The sequence below is a fragment of the Hippocampus zosterae genome, chromosome 2 (genome assembly GCF_025434085.1).
Source record: "Hippocampus zosterae strain Florida chromosome 2, ASM2543408v3, whole genome shotgun sequence".
Classification (NCBI taxonomy): domain Eukaryota; kingdom Metazoa; phylum Chordata; class Actinopteri; order Syngnathiformes; family Syngnathidae; genus Hippocampus; species Hippocampus zosterae.
The window spans coordinates 26,804,048-26,825,368 of NC_067452.1; the positions used below are offsets into that span (position 1 = coordinate 26,804,048).

The 21,321-nt window shown below is 43.8% G+C and overlaps 1 protein-coding gene and 1 long non-coding RNA gene across 2 annotated transcripts in view; both read right to left on the reverse strand.

Annotated features, from left to right (window-relative positions):
- The window catches only part of myt1b (myelin transcription factor 1b), a 122,979-nt gene that overhangs the window by 85,862 nt on the left and 15,796 nt on the right, over positions 1-21,321 (reverse strand). The gene's annotated exons all lie outside the window — the stretch shown is intronic.
- LOC127595914 (uncharacterized) lies at positions 11,331-15,608 on the reverse strand. Its single transcript, XR_007961351.1, has 3 exons — positions 15,264-15,608; positions 13,315-13,538; positions 11,331-11,378 (listed from the first exon to the last, which is right to left on the reverse strand). It is a non-coding gene; the product is annotated as an uncharacterized LOC127595914 (long non-coding RNA).

Consider the following 21,321-nt stretch of genomic DNA (forward strand, 5'->3'; position numbering starts at 1 on the left):
AATGTCTTTTGTATCATATTCACAATTCAGTTCAAACGATTTAATTGTAGAAATGATACAACAAGCAATGTTTCTAAACCTCAATGTGACATGCGCATTCTTGAGTTGAAATTTCCCTTCAGCGGATGAAAATACAAAAAGCCAACAAGGGTGCATTTGGGTGAGTTTTCTATCCTGTTAGTCACTGCTGTGAAATCAAACAAGCTCCTTGAATTAAACGGAATGAATCAATTCGTGTTCAGGAGTTACCATTTTAGGCCATCCTGTTTTCTGTTTCTAAGTGGGTTGCAAACCACAACTTATTAAATCATATAATTGCATTATGTGTGTATTTGTACATGTGAGTACGTCAGCTCTCTGATGGATTTGCTCTGAAAATCAAGTTAATCACAGCATTAAAGGCAATAAAGACAGTAGTATGCCACTCAACAAACTAACACACCCATTGACTCGTGTACTTGTCTCCAAATCCAAACATTCATTAAACAGTAATTTAGAGCATAAATAAGATTGAGGTCCTTGATGCTTTATAAAAAGGAAAAAAAAACAATGATGGGGAAAGGCAAGACATGATGAAAAAACAAATTTGTAATTTTGTCCACGACAAAGAAATATGATTGATAATAAGTTTGAGATGGAGAATCAGACTTCAATCTAATCTAACCCGCTCAACCAAAGTCTGTAGTGAGTTTATATAACTCCAGGAGGCAATGAGGTGAAAATGATGTATTGAAATCATTTTGCAGCTTTGCAGCCATTGCTTTGGAGAAATAGGACAGGAATGCTGAGTAGCAAGCAACACCACTTTTAATCCAATCTCGAATGAATGGGCTCCGGTTGGTTGTGGGTGATAAAGGTGTCTTCTTAAAGCCACAGCACTGTCAAGGCTCTTAGTAAAGCTGTCTGTCGGGAAGGCCTGATATGATATGATATTTGATTCAACACAGGGACCAGTTTTCCTCCTCTCCTTGCTTAAGGTCTGTTCCATGCATCTTCGAAAAGAAAAGAAAAAAAAGAGAAACAGCCACCTGATCCTGTCCTCGCCCTGCCCTTACAACCAATATCTCCTCCATCTCCCTCATTTTAACAGATAATCTTTCTCCCATCAGCCCACTCCCCTTTACTCCTATCCACTGTATCTCTGGTCAACCTTTCTAGGCATCTTGACATCCAAGCAGCTTCAGGGGCGCCCGGTCACTGAGCTGTGTATCGTTTGTAATCAGGCCACAGAGAGAGAGAGAGAGATGTTTTTATTCATTTGAGTAACATTAGAATCTGTTGAGTCTGATATTTTGGTCAATAGATAGGCAGGCTACTGTAAATACTGTTTAAAAGAAAATACCATTGGTGTCGTAATAATGCAATATTGTCACGATTTGTGCCTTTAGTAGTGACAAAACAAAGAGCTAGTAAAGTTTATATTATGAGTGGAATTCACCCAAATGAGGAACCTCACTGAGTTGTATTCATTCTGGACAGTGGTTCTCTGGTGAAGCCAAAATGAGATTTTCACAAAACGTGGCTGCATGTCACTTGGCGAATGGCTAGAAACCGTCGATATGCTGCACATGAAATTTTGAAATCTTTCTGTACTCAATATCAGAGGCTTCAATATTGTGCCAGAGTGGTTTCAGTCTCCCACTCTCTCCAAAGACAATTTCAGCTACTGCAATAACAGTAATGGCTGTAGGTAACTAACTTTTAAATTAATTCAAATGAAATGTGCGTAAGAGGAGCTATACATGTGTGAGAAGCTCAGACATATAACTGGGCCATGATAATGAAATTACAGGAATGAGTAACAGCAGTGATAATAATCATCAGCATTAGTGTCAGAATAATGAGTATCATCCTCATCACTATCACATGATCTTCAGTTACAATTTGACAGAAAAGCCAAAATGAGATTTAGGATTTGTTTGGCTATTTAGTTTTCATGAGAGCAGAGGTGGCATTTCCTATTCCACTTTTTCCCTCAGCCCAGTATTTTTGTCAGAAAATTTGTCTTTACTGAAAATTCACACTGCCATCACTTTGACATTCTGCTTCACATTCAGGCAGCATAGCAACATGACAACATGCCCCTACAGCCTGGTGTGAGAATATAGATACGTTTTGAAAAGGTTGACATGAGAGAGAGAGAGAGAGAGAGAGAGAGAGAGAGAGAGAGAGAGAGAGAGAGAGAGAGAGAGAGAGAGAGAGAGAGAGAGAGAGAGAGAGAGAGAGAGAGAGAGAGAGAGAGAGAGAGAGAGAGAGAGAGAGAGAGAGAGAGAGAGAGAATAAAGCTAAGAGGTAGTAGGGGAGGAATCAAGACCTCCATTTGTGTCTTCTCCTTTTCACCCCCACGATAGAATCCTATTTAAAGGCTTTCATACATCATACTGACCTTTCTGAAAAATACTTTTGCTGTAAAATAGCACACAAAATCACTCATGGTCAAAAGGGTTATGTAAATGAAGTTCCTAACCCAAACCAAGAGTTCAATTCATAATTCATAAGGATTAAAGATGAATTTCAGATGAGGTTGTGCCCTCTTCGATTGGCCCTTCTCCCGCCATTCGAAACGCTCTAGCCAAGAGAGCTTCATCGATGATTATGAAGAGAGCAGATCCTGTCCCTTCTGACCAAATCAATACCTCTCCTGATTTGAACAACCTTCAGATGCTTGGAGGAAAATCCTCTCAGTATGAAATATTACAATTCCCAATGCCGCTCGCTCCATCGGCACACAAAGCACGTTAAGGGTCAGTGAGAAATTGTGTACCTCCTTACGTCTCACTGTAAAAGCACTCTTTTCGTGTTTCCATGGACAGAGATTTACTCTTTCTTGGTTTGTTTGTTTTTTAGATGTTTGAAAACACAAATGCATATAGTAAGTTCAGTTCAGTAATACATTATTTCACGGGGGTCTGGAGCAATATGAGCAGTGTGCCTGAAAATGCTTTGAAACTGGTGAATAAAATAAGTAAATGTCACATTTTACAAGAGCATAATGTAAAAACGTGACAAAGAAAAATGAAGACAATACAAAAAAAACGGTCCACATTTTCTCCCAATATTTATGGTTCTTCCTCTAAAATACAGAAATCATAATTCTCAACAGATTTGGTCATAAATTATTACCATCGTTAATATAATAGTTGGTGATTTTTCATCATGTTTTTATTCTGTTGGCTTATTTTATTTTATTTTATTTTATTTTATTTTTGCGGTTGGATGGGGCGGGGGGTTCAGTTAGTTTCAATTAGTTTTGAGAGAGGGTTTGTTAGTATTTCTGAGGTTTTTTAAAATGTTTTGTTTTAGTTTAGGGTGGCCCGGTGGGTAGCGCGTCGACCTCACAGTGCAGAGGTACCGGGTTCAATTGCAGCTCTGGCCTCCCTGTGTGGAGTTTGCATGTTCTCCCCGGGCCTGCGTGGGTTTTCTCCGGGTACTCCGGTTTCCTCCCACGTTCCAAAAACATGCATGGCAGGCTTATTGAACACGCTAAATTGTCTCCCCGGGCCTATGTGGGTTTTCTCTGGGAACGCCGGTTTACTCCCACATTCCAAAAACATGCATGGCAGACTGATTGAACACTCTAAATTGTCTCGAGGTGTGAATGTGAGCGCGGATGGTTGTTGGTCTCTGTGTGCCCTGAGATTGGCTGGGTACCGATTCAGGGTGTCCCTCGCCTACTGCCCAAAGACGGCTGGGATAGGCTCCAGCATTCCCCGCGACCCGTATGAGGATAAAAGTGGATCGGAAAATGGAAAATGGTTTAGTTTAGTTTTGATTAGTTTTAGTTCTTTATACAGTATTTATATGGTGTATTGTGTATGGCCGTAGAGAAACACCGAAATACAACAAACACATTTAAAATAAAGCCTGAAAGCCCATGTTGATGAAGTGACAAAGATGAAGAAAACAATAAATTAGTTTAGTTTGTTCGTTTTATCAACACGAAATGTAGTTTTCGTTCTCATTTTTTTAAACACTTTTCCTTTTATTAACGAAAATGTTTTTTAAATTTTTGTTTTCGTGATTAAATTTAATAACCTTGGCTGTGACTTGAATGTAATATATACTCTTTAGAAGTTCAATGATAGAATAAGCGATATGTAAAATTACCTCAATCTCTCGTGTGTCAGTGTCCTCTTCAAAAATCAATCATCTTCTTCCTTTATTGTTTTCTAGGACAACAGTCCATGCAAGTTTATATCATATTAGTTTATAACAGCACTCAACAGCATGCTGAAAAGATCCATCTGATCTGACCCTGAACTCGGGCACTTTAACATGTTGATTTAAAAAAAAAAAAACTCGTACTTTTTTTTTTTCACAAAAAAAAAAAAAACCTCATACTAGGGCGGCCCGGTAGTCCAGTGGTTAGCACGTCGGCTTCAGTGCAGAGGTACCGGGTTCGATTCCAGCTCCGGCCTCCCTGTGTGGAGTTTGCATGTTCTCCCCGGGCCTGCGTGGGTTTTCTCCGGGTGCTCCGGTTTCCTCCCACATTCCAAAAACATGCATGGTAGGCTGATTGGACACTCTAAATTGTCCCTAGGTGTGAATGTGAGCGTGGAGGGTTGTTCGTCTCTGTGTGTCCTGCGATTGGCTGGCAACTGATCCAGGGTGTCCCCCGCCTACTGCCCGAAGACGGCTGGGATAGGCTCCAGCACCCCCGCGACCCTAGTGAGGATCAAGCGGTTCGGAAAATGGATGGATGGAAAACTCATACTTATTTTCACGTTTTCCTTTTCGTGCACTAAAAAGAATCATTTCCAAGCCGCTTAATCCTCACTCGGGTCACCCTGAACCGGTTGCCAGCCAATCGCAGGGCACACATAGACAAACTACCATGCGCACTCAAACTCACACCTAGGGACAATTTAGCGTGTTCAATAAGCCTGCCATGCATGTTTTTGGAACGTGGGAGGAAACCGGAGTACCCGGAGAAAACCCACGCAGGCCCGGGGAGAACATGCAAACTCCACACAGGGAGGCCGGAGCTGGAATTGAACCCGGTACCTCTGCACTGTGAAGTCGACGTGCTAACCACTGGATCACCGGACCGCTCACTAAAAAGAATCATTTAATATAATTATTATTGTAATTGTTGAATTTTTCGACTCACTAATTAACACATTATTCTTATGTCCTGATTGAACCATTCAATCAAATTCTGTATTTCATGTACAAAAGGGTGAAGTCAGTACAGGTACCTCATTCCTGTTCATAATTTTGACAGCTGTGAAAATGAAAGACATGAAAACACTTTAGGATGCTGGATGGCCTCTTGAAATATGCATCTCAATAGTGGGCCGTTGAATGTGTTAAGCACTGTATATTTATATTCATATCCATTGACTGTAGTATGAGTTACAGAAAACTAAAGAAAAAAATTGGAGTGAACCACTTATGCTGGTTGACTTGGTTTAACTGGATTAAAGTGGAAACGTGAAAAGCCAGCACACCATACAAGAGTAGAAGCACTTTCTGCATTTCGGATCTACAAATACATGTACAAAATACGTACAAATAAGGATCTCAATGACTTCATACATCATAATCCTACTACTGACATTGACACTATAATTAATCATTTCTGAAGAAATAACTTTGATTTCCTACGCTCTGTTGCCCGGAAGGATTCGAAGGAGGCGAAACTGTAAATCCATTATAGGCTTTCCCGCTTCAACTTTAGAATACCAAAAAAAAAAAAAAGGAGAGAGGGAAAAGCTAAAAGGCCATAACAAGCAGCTCAGCCTTCCAGAAAGCAACAGCAGGTCACTCCAGACTTTATCATGACTCCATGATACAATTAAGCATAGTGGTAGTGCAGCTGTGGTTCTGCTGATTGTATTAGAGAATCAAGGATGTCTTTCTAGACAATACCCCTGAGATGAGGACAGAGCGACACTTTCGTAGCCTGAAAGTACAATAAAGACAATTGTCACAGCCTACAACGCTCGATGCTTTAATTCTTGTTAGCTCCAACTCTGAGACTTGGTTTTTGTTTTGTTTTGTTTTGTTTTTTCTGGCAACTTATTTTTTGTGTATTTGTGTGTATACAATTTCATAGTTCTGGAGTCGTTATCTCTCAAATACAGAGAGTAACGCAGAGTTTGCTTCAAACAATCCACAAGCTCATGCACCATTGCATACCCAAAATTAGCAGGACGCAAGGGATTGCTGTGAGGAAACCGCCCACGGGTGAAGTGACTTTTGACATGGGTCACAAAACGCCATACCCCTAAAACACACATAGCTCAAGTATCGCTCTAAATCTCCTCTGTCACCCTTCCTGAGGAGAGAAAGAGATACAGTCGGAGGAGATAAGCTGTGCATAGAATGAAAACAAAAGCTGGCAAGTAATGAAGGTGTGCTGTTTTGGAAGAATTTAGCAGTGGCACACAATCACACACACACAAAGAACCAAAGGACAAGGTCATTTAGGCACTATCATTCCAGACTTGAGACCCCAAATGGTTACGGAGAGGAAAGGTAGAAGATCGAAACCTACAGCACAGTACAGAGGACGTCATGAGACGAAAGTAATGTAGAATGACTGACAAAGAACGGGTTAGAAGAGTTGCTCAAGATCCAGAGAGTAGAGTGATGAGAAGAGTCTCCGAGTGCAGCTGAAATAAGCCTTTTTAATCACTGCAGAGGTTGTAAAGCTGGAGCTACAATCAAGGTGAAGACACAATGAAAACATGGCTAGAGTCCAGGGAGAGATCACTTATTGGCCTCAATAGAGGGGAGGAAAGGTTTACTGCCATTCAGCAATTTCAAATTTGAATATTAGCTCTGAGTAAAATCTCATTAGAGGGTCTCATCCAGCGATGCCTTTCTGTCAGGTTACCATTTGAATCAAAGTAGGGTGCCTTCAACAGCCGCTGTGATCAAACTTAAATTGACTTCTCTTGACAGAATGGGTTCTGATACAAATCAGATTGAATTGTTTGTTGGTTTTTTTGTTTGTATGTTTTGGTTTAGGCGTTTTTTTGTGTGCTTTTGACCAAAACCGGTTTGAGGGCAACTTGCATCATCTCATTGTGTCCTTAAATGGGACCAGAAGCAAGAGCTGAGGTCCAATTACAGAAGTCAATCACTGTGATATCAGTAGGATGAGGCTCAGATTAGTATTTGGCCATATGGCATGTTTGGAACAACTGTGGTTAGCACTGTGGGATGAAGTTGAACACACACACACACACATACACACACACACACACACACACACATTCCTGTAAGACTATATTTGTGAGGTCCGGGTAACTCCAGATAGGGAGTGAGGACCACCCTTTCTGATAGGTTTAGAGAGGAACTAGTCTTAGATTTGTACACTAGATGTCACCCCAACTACTTTCCCCACTTCAACTTCTTTAAAAAACAGAGCAATAAAAAGTAGACTTGAAACTGAAATCATAGCAGGAGTGAGGACTCTGAATGGGCACATTCAAAGTCCTCACTCCTGTTGTGACTTTGGTTAAAATATCTTATCTTTTTTGGTTTTGTTGCAGTTAAGCATACAAATCAACTTTTGGTATGGCCTTCAGAGTTTTTCCTCTCTTATTAACCTGCAATTACACAGCAGACATTTTGTATTTTAATTTTAAAAAGTGTGAGTAGTCTGTTTTATGAATAATTTGATAGTTTCAACTTAAGATAAGCAGAGTTCCTCATTTATACATTATATATCAATCACAACTTGAACCGATTGATTGCTGTACAATTACTACTACAATAAAAGTGACCCATGCTTTGGCCAATTAATTTACGGAACTAAATCAAATATATTGTAAAACTTTATAAGTACATGTCAACATTAAATCTCACCTCAAGTAGAACATTTTTAACAACACTGCTCAGGAAGAGTAGAAAAGAATTGAAAAAAAAATACTCCAGCAAGAAAATTTAAATTTAAAAATGAAGAACTCGAGAAGCAGATCTTTTCTTGAAGTTCTTTACGTCTTTACAGGTTCTTTGAGCCAAGGCCTGCGGCTCTTTCATTTTGCAGTCAGTGCATTGTTCTTGCTTGACACCCTTTTATAAGTCTCCCCAGGTGTTTTTCCACAGCAGCCTTTTCTTCTTCATTCCATGGTCTCCTCAAATTTGCTCTGGGAGACCCTAAATATGATGACAATTGCAATTTAATGATACTCACAAAGACCACCTTGTGATAGCTTTACAATGTGGATTTTATACGTAAAAAAAATAAAAGTACTTGTCTTTTTCTCCAATTTAGATTTTGCCTGCTCTTTGGGTGTAAGGTTTTTTCCATCCATCCATCATCTACCGCTTATCCGGGGCCGGGTCGCGGGGGCAACAGCTTTAGCAGGGAAGCCCAGACTTCCCTCTCCCTAGCTACTTCTTCCAGCTCTCCCCGGGGGATCCCGAGTCGTTCCCAGGCAAGCTGGGTGACATAGTCTCTCCAGCGTGTCCTGGGTCTCCTCCCGGTGGGACATGACCGGTACACCTCACCGGGGAGGCGCTCAGGAGGCATCCGAATCAGAAGCCCAAGCCACCTCATCTGGCTCCTCTCGATGTGGAGGAGAAGCGGCTCGACTCTGAGCCCCTCCCGGATGAATGAGCTTCTCACCTTTTCTCTAAGGGAGAGCCCGGACACCCTGCGGAGAAAACTCATTTCAGCCGCTTGTATCCGGGATCTCGTTCTTTCGGTCACGACCCATAGCTCGTGACCATAGGTGAGGGTTGGGACGTAGATCGACCGGTAAATTGAGAGCTTTGCCCTTTGGCTCAGCTCCTTCTTCACCACGACAGACCGATACAACGTCCGCATCACAGCAGACGCTGCACCGATCCGCCTGTCGATCTCCCGCTCCCTCCTACCCCCACTCGTGAACAAGACCCCAAGATACTTGAACTCCTCCACTTGGGGTAAGATCTCCTCCCCGACCCGGAGGGGGCACTCCACCCTTTTCCGACCGAGGACCATGGTTTCAGATTTGGAGGTGCTGATTTCCATCCCAACCGCTTCACACTCGGCTGCGAAACGCTCCAGTGAGAGTTGGAGAGCCCCGTTTGAAGGAGCCAACAGCACCACATCATCTGCAAAAAGCAGGGATGTAATACTGAGGCCCCCAAAACTGACCCCCTCAACGCTTCGGCTGCGCCTAGAAATTCTGTCCATAAAGGTTATGAACAGAATCGTCGACAAAGGGCAGCCTTGGCGGAGTCCTACCCCCACTGGAAACGATTCCGACTTACTGCTGGCAATGCGAACCAAACTCTGACATCGGTGGTATAGTGACCGAACAGCCCGTATCAGGGGGTTCGGTACCCCATACCCACGAAGCACCCCCCACAGAACTCCCCGAGGGACAGGGTCAAACGCCTTCTCCAAGTCCACAAAACACATGTAGACTGGTTGGGCGAATTCCCACATACCCTCAAGGACCCTGCTAAGGGTGTAGAGCTGGTCCACTGTTCCACGGCCGGGACGAAAACCACACTGCTCCTCCTCAATTGGAGGCTCGACTTCCTGACGGACCCTCCTCTCCAGCACCCCTGAATAGACCTTACCAGGGAGGCTGAGGAGTGTGATCCCTCTGTAGTTGGAACACACCCTCCGGTCCCCCTTTTTAAAAAGAGGGACTACCACCCCGGTCTGCCAATCCAGAGGCACTCTCCCTGTTGACCACGCGATGTTGCAGAGGCGTGTCAACCAGGACAGCCCCACAACATCCAGAGGCTTGAGGAACTCCGGGCGGATCTCATCCACCCCTGGGGCCTTGCCACCGAGGAGCTTTTTAACCACATCGGTGACTTCAACCACAGAGATAGGAGAGCCCACCTCAGAGTCCCCAGGCTCTGCTTCCTCCAAGGAAGGCGTGTTGGTGGAGTTGAGGTCTTCGAAGTACTCTGCCCACCGGTTCACAACGTCCCGAGTCGAAGTCAGCAGCGCCCCATCCCCACTGTACACAGTGTTAGTGGTGCACTGCTTCCCCCTCCTGAGACGTCGGATGGTGGACCAGAATTTCCTCGAAGCTGTCCGGAAGTCCGCTTCCATGGCCTCACCGAACTCTTCCCACGCTCGGGTTTTTGCCTCGGCGACCACCGAAGCCGCGGTCCGCTTGGCCAGTCGATACCCGTCAGCTGCCTCTGGGGTCCCACAGGCCATAAAGGCTCGATAGGACTCCTTCTTCAGCTTGACGGCATCCCTTACTGCTGGTGTCCACCAGCGAGTACGGGGATTGCCGCCACGACAGGCACCAACCACCTTACGGCCACAACTCAGATTGGCCGCCTCAACAATAGAGGCACGGAACATGGTCCACTCGGACTCAATGTCCCCCGTCTCCCCCGGAACATGGGAAAAGCTCTGTCGGAGGTGGGAGTTGAAACTCCTTCTGACAGGGGATTCCGCCAGACGCTCCCAACAAACCCTCACTATACGTTTGGGTCTGCCAGGACGGACCGGCATCTTCCCCCACCATCGGAGCCTACTCACCACCAGGTGGTGATCAGTTGACAGCTCCGCCCCTCTCTTCACCCGAGTGTCCAGAACATGCGGCCGCAAATCCGATGATACAACTACAAAGTCGATCATCGAACTGCGGCCTAGGGTGTCCTGGTGCCAAGTGCACATATGGACACCCTTATGTTTGAACAAGGTGTTCGTTATGGACAATCTGTGACGAGCACAGAAGTCCAATAACAAAACACCACTCGGGTTCAGAACGGGGGGGCCGTTCCTCCCAATCACGCCCCTCCAGGTCTCACTGTCATTGCCCACGTGAGCATTGAAGTCCCCCAGCAGAACAAGGGAGTCCCCAGCAGGAGTACTCTCCAGCACACCCTCCAAGGACTCCAAAAAGGGTGGGTATGCTGAGCTGCTGTTTGGTGCATATGCACAAACAACAGTCAGGACCCGTCCACCCACCCGAAGGCGGAGGGAGGCAACCCTCTCGTCTACCGGTGTGAACCCCAATGTACAGGCACTGAGGCGGGGGGCAATGAGTATGCCCACACCTGCTCTGCGCCTCTCACCGTGAGCAACTCCAGAGTGGAAGAGAGTCCAACCCCTCTCGAGAGAACTGGTACCAGAACCCAGGCTGTGTGTGGAGGCAAGTCCGACTATATCCAGTCGGAAATTCTCTGCCTCACACACCAGCTCGGGCTCCTTCCCTGCCAGAGAGGTGACATTCCATGTCCCAAGAGCTAGCTTCTGCAGCCAAGGATCGGACCGCCAGGATCCCCGCCTGGACTCGAATCTGCAATGAAATGGGACATCCCTGATTTGACACTCATTGTCAAATACGTTGCATGCATTTTAACTTGTTAAATTATGAAAAAGGAGATATAGTTCCTCATCCAAAGCTTACCACCCAATTCAGTCTTCCCTCTTTTGGAGAGATGCTTTTCCCTTTTTGGGGCTAAAGGTCGATACCACCACATGAAAAGGAGAACAAAGTGACACATTTTACTAAATCAGTGTTGAACAAAAATATGCTATCAAGGCATTCATTTAGTAACCCAATTCCAGTGAAATTGGGACATTATGCTCATCAATCAAAACAGAATACAATGATTTGCAAATCATGTCCAACCTATATTTAAGTGAAGCATTACAAAGACAAGACAACATTCAATGTTCAAATTGGTACATTTAATTTTTTCCAATAATATTTAACTTAGAATTTAATGGCTGTAATGCATTCCATAAAAGATGGAACAGCTAGCAAAAAAAATAATGTTGAGAAATGCTCATCAAACCTCTGTTTGTCACATCCCACCGGTGAACAGGCTAACTGTGAATGGGTGGGTGCCATGATTGGGTCAAAAAGTAGCTATCCTGAATTCACAAGCAAAGATTGGGTGAGGGTCACCACAAGTTGAATCGTTGAAGGACAGAGTTTCACAACGTATAATTGCAAGGAATTGAGGGATTACGTCATCTTTGGTCCATAATATCAAAAGGTTCAGAGAATCTGGACCAATCAGTGCATGTAAGCGGCAAGGCCAAAAACAGATAACATTCAAAGGCCATGACCTTCGACCTATCAGAGAGCACTGCATCCAAAACCACCTTGTCCCAGCTTGTTTGGAACGTGTTGCAGCCATCAATTCCAACATAGTAGTGTAGCCAATTAAATAGAGGTTGAACATGACATGCAAATCATTGTATTATGTATTAAATACAAGTTCGTGCTTCCATTAAGAATAGAGAAGATTTACTGGGCAACATATAACATTTGAAAGGTATGTTACAAGAACATCTTGTATGATTTCATGCTAGTCAGTGTGAACCAACCGACATAATTAAATTTTGTTAGACCAATGCAAATATTTGGCAGAAATAAAATACTGATTCCTGATTCAAAATAACCATCATCCATAAATTATCTTCCCCCTTCAAGTGCATTCCAGTGAACGAGCCTGGTCTCTATTGAACGCGAATAGCAGGGGTTTCGAAAAACAACTTTTATATTGATAGATTACATTGTCCAGTGTGGGCAATGCATTTGATAAATGAAATGGTCAGAACATGAATCTAAATACAAAAATACCCAAAACAATGCTGTAATCGATCGTGTAATATTGTACAGTAGAAATTTTTGTTGTATGTCATTTCATAGTGCTTTAGGTGCTAGAGTGAATTTACGCCGCATTATTTCCCCCAAGAAACATTTGATTTATAACGGCTAAAAATACACAAGGATTAAATATAATTTATATATGTTCCTCATACTGCGTGACAACTGACCGGAACAAAATATGGAGAAATTAAAACTCTTGACATGTCCATTCATCCGTTCTGCCCCCCCCCCCACCCCAAAAGCCGACTGCCCCCATGTCGAGCGTTGCCACGTACAAAGTTACACCAGTGTAGCCCCTGAAAACAGCTTAAAACGGAGCAAATGTAACCCTGCTCAGGAGGTGGTTTAAACATTTACTCTGGAGTAAATGCTAGTATGCGGGGCAGCACCGATATTAAATGGGACGTGTGAACGCTACAGGAGTAGACTTGCTACGCGTGAAAAGAGTTGATTACATACGGGTAGAATGTGTTGCTTTCGTGCTCGTTTGTACTTCTGTCATCTTTCCTTTTGTAGGAGACTGGACCATCTCAGTTGATTGTGTAGTTTGTTCCTTTGTTATGTGTTCACAAACCCCCCCACAGAATTTATTTTGCGATTCCTTATGTTTCCTTTCCAATTGCCTTGCCATCTTTAAATTTGATTGGCCACAGTAGAAGCAATAATGACTTCTGTGCCAAACTCGTTTGCCTTCCCTTTTTGTAAATGCTTTTATGGTTAAAGAAGGATCTTCTTTGCTCATCTTTTGTTTTTACATAGGTTAATGGGTTACCTTCTTTACGAATTGCAGACATGACTGTGCTCCTCTGCTTCATATGTCTGATGACTTGTAGAGTCTTCACTGGATGTATCATAAGAGAACAATTTTTCTACCTTTGGATGGAATATCTCCTCGTCATCACTCGACTCAGAGGATGTCTTAGTTGGTTTGTATTCCTCATCTGATCCAAAAAGACTTGAGTCAGAATAATCACCATCTTCAGTGGGATTGTCCATCTGTTATTAAAAAAAAAAAAGGATCAGAAAATACCATTGCAATTAATGATGTTAGAGAATAGTACTGATAATTCAGGCTTACATGACAAGATAGTTCTGTGGGATAAAATATTAATCGAACACATTAACAAAACAGAAATACCTTATAGAAATAACTTATTTTGTTTAATATGGGCAAATAAAGCATTTGAAACTGACCGGGTAATCAATTAAAAGTCGACTTATTATAATTTTTAAAAATGTCTATATCACTCATTTCCAGTGCTTGGCAAAGATAGGTAAGTGCCGAAACCAAATAATGGTATCAGGCTGATACCGGCATTATTTTAAGGTTATCGTGGAGGCTGCCAATACCAGCAATCGATATTTCAGAAAATTAAAAACTTAATAAATGTAAATTTAATACTGTACTAGTTGCCACTACACATTTGGCGAATCATCTGCGTCACAAAGAGAGGCTTATTTCCAAGTATTTGGCAATCCAATAACAATGATGGCCGACACAGAGTGCGGAGAGAACAATTTTCCACGTGAGCTGTACCCAGGTCAATCTTTTCATACACCTATTAAGATGCAATTTCTGTATATAATTACAATATTTACATTAATTCTTTGAACGCATCATGTGTACTTTTTAATCAAATTTGTTTGAATTCCTTCCACGTTCATCCTATTATATTCCCAGAAGAGGAAATTTCTCTTAGTATGTGGCGACTAAAATGAACGCATATTCACTAAATCTCTGCACGCCAGAGCATTTTTTTTCTCCTTGAATTACATCAACATTCATCCACTAATTTGCCGATTAACGTCTAATCACTAAGTTGATATGAGTATGATAAGGTTAAGATTCATGCTGAGAATGCATCACTAGTGTGTTTTTATAAGCCTGGGCCAATAACTGGTTTGACGTTTGAAAAGTCAAAGTTTCAATCACCACTAATTCGGCTTTGCCAATAAGGATATTTGGGATCAATAAACGATGAGCGAGTGTGGTTACAAATCGCAAAGGTTGATGACAGTGACAATGTATGTTGCCACAAAAAAAATCATCAAAATGTCCCCATAAAATAGTAGAAAGCTTAACAAACATAGAAAATATGCATCTCTCCTCATACAAGTGGGGGGTTTTTCAGCCCAAAATGCATAGGTTTTGGTGATCCACACATTTATCCTTTATTATTATTTTTTATTTTTATTTTGTTATTTTATTTTAACTTTTGTGTTGATAATGGTTCACAGTATAATATTTCGTTCAACCCACTTTGTTATCTGTAAATTGCTTGGTATTTTACATCGTCTTTTTGCAGTTACTTTCTGTATATGGAAAGACACTGGTTCCATTTGCAACTAATTCTTTGCTCAACTAAGATGGCGGCGGCGGCGAAAGACGCTGGGTCATTTGCAACTAATTTTCTGCTCAACTAAAATGGCGACGACGACGACGGCGAGACGATGGCGGCGCGGGGGGGGGGGTTAAAACTTGATTTTACCACACCAACGACCTATTCTGTGGCGCTGTATTGTGTGTCTGACGGCCTATTGAAAGTTTATTGTTTGAGAGGAAACTTTCTATCTTGGTGACAACTCCTTAGGTACAGCATAGTAGAGTTATTCATATAGTTGGTTTCACTCTAATGCTGATATAACACGAAACTTTGAGCCTGCCCGAATTACTTAGAATAACTAACTTGTAAGAAAATATTCAAAACTTGAGTGTCTTACCTGCTTTAATTCTGAAGTATTTGTCACTTTCTGGGGTTTTCTCGATGATGCTGACTCGTACGCTCACTCTTCTCAACGCCTTCCTTTTGTGCAGGTAGCAAAGCGCGCGTTTCCTAATTGATGGTCAGCGAGTGTGATGTGGGGGAGGGTAGCTGTAGAAACTCGTTTCCTGCAACGTAACTGTGACGTTTTGGGGTGTGAAAACAGCCCCGCCCCTTCATAACCAAAACTCCTTCACTTTTCCTCTGAGGTCCGTTTTGAAGTGGGGCATAGTAAATGTCAAGCAATATCAACATATTTTATGAAATCTTGTTTACACCAATGTCATGTACTCCTAAAATGTGTGTATATACATACTGTATATATATACAGTATATACACACACACACATATTTTAAAAACGACTTAAAATATTGTAATTGTTCTGAAAGCAAAATTATTCCCAAATGCTAATATGGAATTGTGATGAAACATCATTATTATTTACTTATTGGATGCAATTCGTATTATACATTTCGATGTCCAAAGCAGAATAAAACGAATTAGATTTTCTGGGGACACGACTGCAACACTCAACTCTTCTTGCAAAGCTTTGTTGCTGCTGTATGAACCGCGCTCCTAATTGATCACGTGCTCAAACTAGTGTGGGGGAGGGGAGCTGAATAAACTAGGTTCAAACATTGCACCTGCGAGGGTTTGGAGCTGGGAACAGCCCCTCCCCCCTTCGTGGCCAACGATAAACTAAAATTGCTCAGCCTTTAACTTTTATTTTACTCTGCGGTCTGTTTTGAGGGGAGCATGATAAATTTCAAGCAACATCTATATGTTTCAGCAACTGTAATAACACAAATGTATATACCTGTTCATATTTTTTAAACCAGACTTAAATATTATAATTGTTCAATGAAACATAATTACAGTAAGTATTGCCATCTATGGACTTCTGTCAAACGAAAATTCCCTCACCCAGAATAAAAATCTATGCATTACACATTTGAGTACGATATTACATTATATGGGGCGGCCCGGTAGTCCAGTGGTTAGCACGTCGGCTTCACAGTGCAGAGGTACCGGGTTCGATTCCAGCTCCGGCCTCCCTGTGTGGAGTTTGCATGTTCTCCCCGGGCCTGCGTGGGTTTTCTCCGGGTGCTCCGGTTTCCTCCCACATTCCAAAAAACATGCATGGCAGGCTGATTGAACACTCTGAATTGTCCCTAGGTGTGAGTGTGAGCGTGGATGGTGGTTCGTCTCTGTGTGCCCTGTGATTGGCTGGCAACCAATTCAGGGTGTCCCCCGCCTACTGCCCGGAGACAGCTGGGATAGGCTCCAGCACCCCCCGCGACCCTAGTGAGGATCAAGCGGCTCGGAAGATGAATGAATGAATGAATGAATGAATGAATGAATGAATGAATGAATTACATTATATGATTGCTTCAGGAGTATGAGGTACCGAATCCCCTGATGCGGGCACTTTGGTCCCTCCACCACAGATGTGAGAATTTGGTTCACATTACCGGCAGTAAGTCAGAATCGTTTCCAGTGAGGGTTGGACTCCGCCAAGGCTGCCCTTTGTCATCGATTCTGTTCATAAACTTTACGGACATTGGCAATTTCTAGGCGCAGTGTAAGTGTTGATGGGGGTCCATTTTGGTGGCCTCAGTATTACATCTCTGCTTATTGCAGATGATGTGGGACTGTTGGCTCTTTCAAGCAGGGCCCTTCAACTCTCACTTGAGCGTTTCGCAGCTGAGTATGAAGTGGTTGGGATGAAAATCAGTCGGAAAAGGGTGGAGTTCTCTCTCCGGGTCGGGGAGGAGATCTTGTCCCAAGTGGAGGAGTTTAAGTATTTTGGGGTCTTGTTTGCAAGTGAGGGCAGGAGGGAATGAGAGATCGACAGGCGCAGCGGTGAAGCGGCTGCTGCTTGCTCTGCGCGCTTTGTATCGGTCAGTCGTGGTGAAGAAGGAGCTGAGCCAAAGGGCGAAGCTCTCAATTTACCGGTTGATCTACGTTCCAACCCTCATCTACTGTCATGAGCAATGAGTCGTGACCGAAAGAATGAGATCCCAGATACAAGCGGCCGAAATTAGTTTTAAAGGTGTTCCGGGCATGTCCCACCGGCAGGAGGCCCCGGGGACAACCCAAGACACGCTGGAGAGACTGTGTCACTCAGCTGGCCTGGGAACGTTTCAGAATCCCCGGGAAGAGCTAGGAGAAGTGGCTGGGGAGAGGGAAGTCTGGGCTTCCCTGCTAAAGCTGCTGCCCCTGTGACCCGACCTTGGATAAGCGGTGGAATATGGATGGATGGATATTACATTAGTGATCGATTCATAACAACAGACGAACGTTCCGATAAATGGAACCTGGAAGCCATACGGAAGCTCGAATTAGAGCAAACTCAAGCAAGTCCCGTTCGATACCGCGGAATAACTGTCTGCACCACTTTTTACTCTCTTTGGCACAAAAACAGCAGAATCTCTCTATTAGCATGAGTTTACTGGAATCGTGAACGACTTTCTATTCCATTCATTTACATTTACGTCCTGTCGATCGTTGCATCCAAACAAAGGAATGGTAATGACTGCGGAAGAGAACATGGAATGCATCCGATTAGATGCTCAAAGCAAGTTGCTTGTGGCTCGACGGACTGTAGAGTAAATGAACGTTTCCTGGAATGCTTGACCTGCTATCATGCTAACTCAACTCAACATTATTTATAGAGCACTTTCAAACAGCCATCGCTGCATACAAAGTGCTTTACATGGAGCAATTTAACATATACAACAAACAGTAACGCAGTCTGTAATAAATACGGTAGAAAGCACCGAACAGCAAAACCAAGAACAAATCTAAGTCATGGTGAGTCAAATGCCAAAGAATACAAGTGAGTTTTGAGGCGCGTTTTGAAGATGGGCAGCGAGGAGGCTTGCCGAATGTTCAGTGGGAGGTCATTCCAGAGAGAGGGACCAGCAACAGAAAAGGCTCCATCCCCTCTGAGCCTCAGTTTAGTTCTTGGTCCTTCTAATAATGTCTGGTCCGCAGACCAGATGAGGTCAGCGAGGTAAGGTGGCACGAGGTAATTTAGAGATTTGAAAAGGTCATTTAGAGATTTGAAAACAATTTGCGCTAACTGGAGCGCTAATCAGAGAGAAGGCGAGTTCCATCGCGCTATGGGCATGGAGGACTTTGAAGGGTCCCGTGGATGCCTTCAGACATTTGTTGCACAACATCAGCTGAGCAACGCTGTCTTGGGTGGTGATCGAGGGGAGGTCAAGTTCGAGATAGTGAGTGATTGGAAAGAAAAGCCACCAGCTGTTATAGGTCTCATTTTGGAGCAAAGAGCCCTCATTTTGTGACTACTCTTGTTATAATGTATTTTGTTCATATACCTGTACTGTATACTGCCGTTTTTGTGTTATTTGTGTTGTTGGGGCATATATTTTTGCATTTTACTGCTTGTGTTCTTACACATGTATTTTGTTAACACACTTGCATGTTCATAAAGGACGTGTACCGTAGTCATGTCCCACATAAGGAAATTCTGTTATCAAGACTGATTGAGCAACGCAAACATGATTTCTTACTAAAGAATACTTACTGTTGTTACTTATTGGATGCAAATCATAATGATCCAGTTGAAATGTCCAAAGCAGAATGAAACAAATTGGATATGCTGGGGACACTTCTGCAATACAGTACCTAACTCATTTTTTCTTGCAAAGCGTTGTGGCTGGCTTCTGCGCAGCTCTGCTAATTGAAATGTAAACAAACTCATGTCTGGGGGGAGGGGTGCAGAAAAAACTTCGTTTTGGAGCAGGTAACAGCCTCTCCTCTTCATGGCCAATGACTAAGTCAATTATCAAAATTGCCATAGCCTTTTTGAACTTTGAGGTCTGCTGTGAAGGCGAGCATGATAAATTTTGAGCAACATCTACATACAGTATTTGAGTAACTAGGCTCACCAATGTCACATACTCCGCGCACACACAGTATATTTAAACTGACTTACAATTTTACAATTGTTTTTAAAGCAACATAATTCCAAACTCTAATATGGAATTTAGATGAAACAATTATTTACTTATTGAATGCAAGTCATATTTTCCAGTTTCAATGTCCAAAGATGAATGAAATAAATTGGATATGCTGGGGACACTTCTGCAATACAGTACCTAACTCATTTTTTTATGCAAAGCGTTGTGGCTGGCTTCTGCGCAGCTCTGCTAAATGAAATGTAAACAAACTCATGTCTGGGGGGAGGGGTGCTGCAAAAACTTCGTTTTGGAGCAGGTAACAGCCGCTCCTCTTCTTGGCCAATGATTAAGTCAATTATCAAAGTTCCCACAGCCTTTGTGAACTTTGAGGTCTGATGTGAAGGAGAGCATGATAAATTTTGAGCAACATCTACATACAGTATTTGAGTAACGAGGATCACCAATGTCACATACTCCTAAAATAATTACAGCAAATAAAATGATATATATGTTCACAAACACAACCGCACACACAGTATATTTAAACTGACTTAAAAATTTACAATTGTTTTTAAAGCAACATAATTCCAAACTCTAACATGGAATTTAATCGTTTCTTGGTTTCTTGGAATTGGAATTCTTTACTTATTGAATGCAAGTCATATTTTCCAGTTTCAATGTCCAAAGCAGAATAAAATGAATTGGATTTTCTGGGGCCCTCCGTGAGTCGTCACCTTACCGTGGTGGAGGGGTTTGTGTGTCCCAATGATCCTAGAAGCTAAGTTGTCTGGGGCTTTATGCCCCTGGCAGGGTCACCCATGGCAAACAGGTTCTAGGTGAGGGGCCAGACAAAGCACGGCTCAAAGACCCCAATGATGAATACAATAAATGGATCTAGGTTTCCCTTGCCCGGACGCGGGTCACCGGGGCCCCCTTCTGGAGCCAGGCCTGGAGGTGGGGCTCGTTGGCAGGCGCCTGGTGGCCGGGCCTACACCCATGGGGCCCGGCCGGGCACAGCCCGAAGAGGCAACGTGGGCCCCCCTTCCCATGGGCTCACCACCCATGAGAGGGGCCAAATGGGTCGGGTGCAATGTGAGCTGGGCGGCAGCCAAAGGCGGGGACCCTGGCGGTCCGATCCTCGGCTGCAGAAGCTAGCTCTTGGGACATGGAATGTCACCTCTCTGGCAGGGAAGGAGCCCGAGCTGGTGTGTGAGGCAGAGAATTTCCGACTGGATATAGTCGGACTTGCCTCCACACACAGCCTGGGTTCTGGTGCCAGTTCTCTCGAGAGGGGTTGGACTCTCTTCCACTCTGGAGTTGCTCACGGTGAGAGGCGCAGAGCAGGTGTGGGCATACTCATTGCCCCCCGGCTCAGTGCCTGTACATTGGGGTTCACACCGGTAGACGAGAGGGTTGCCTCCCTCCGCCTTTGGGTGGGTGGACGGGTCCTGACTGTTTGTGCATATGCACCAAACAGCAGCTCAGCATACCCACCCTTTTTGGAGTCCTTGGAGGGTGTGCTGGAGAGTACTCCTGCTGGGGACTCCCTTGTTCTGCTGGGGGACTTCAATGCTCACGTGGGGAATGACAGTGATACCTGGAGGGGCGTGATTGGGAGGAACGGCCCCCCCGATCAGAACCCGAGTGGTGTTTTGTTATTGGACTTCTGTGCTCGTCACGGATTGTCCATAACGAACACCTTGTTAAAGCATAAGGGTGTCCATATGTGCACTTGGCACCAGGACACCCTAGGCCGCAGTTCGATGATCGACTTTGTAGTTGTATCATCGGATTTGCGGCCGCATGTTCTGGACACTCGGGTGAAGAGAGGGGCGGAGCTGTCAACTGATCACCACCTGGTGGTGAGTAGCCTCCGATGGTGGGGGAAGATGCCGGTCCGTCCTGGCAGACCCAAACGTATAGTGAGGGTTTGTTGGGAGCGTCTGGCGGAATCCCCTGTCAGAAGGAGTTTCAACTCTCACCTCCGACAGAGCTTTTCCCATGTTCCGGGGGTGACGGGGGACATTGAGTCCGAGTCCCATGTTCCGTGCCTCTATTGTTGAGGCGGCCAATCTGAGTTGTGGCCG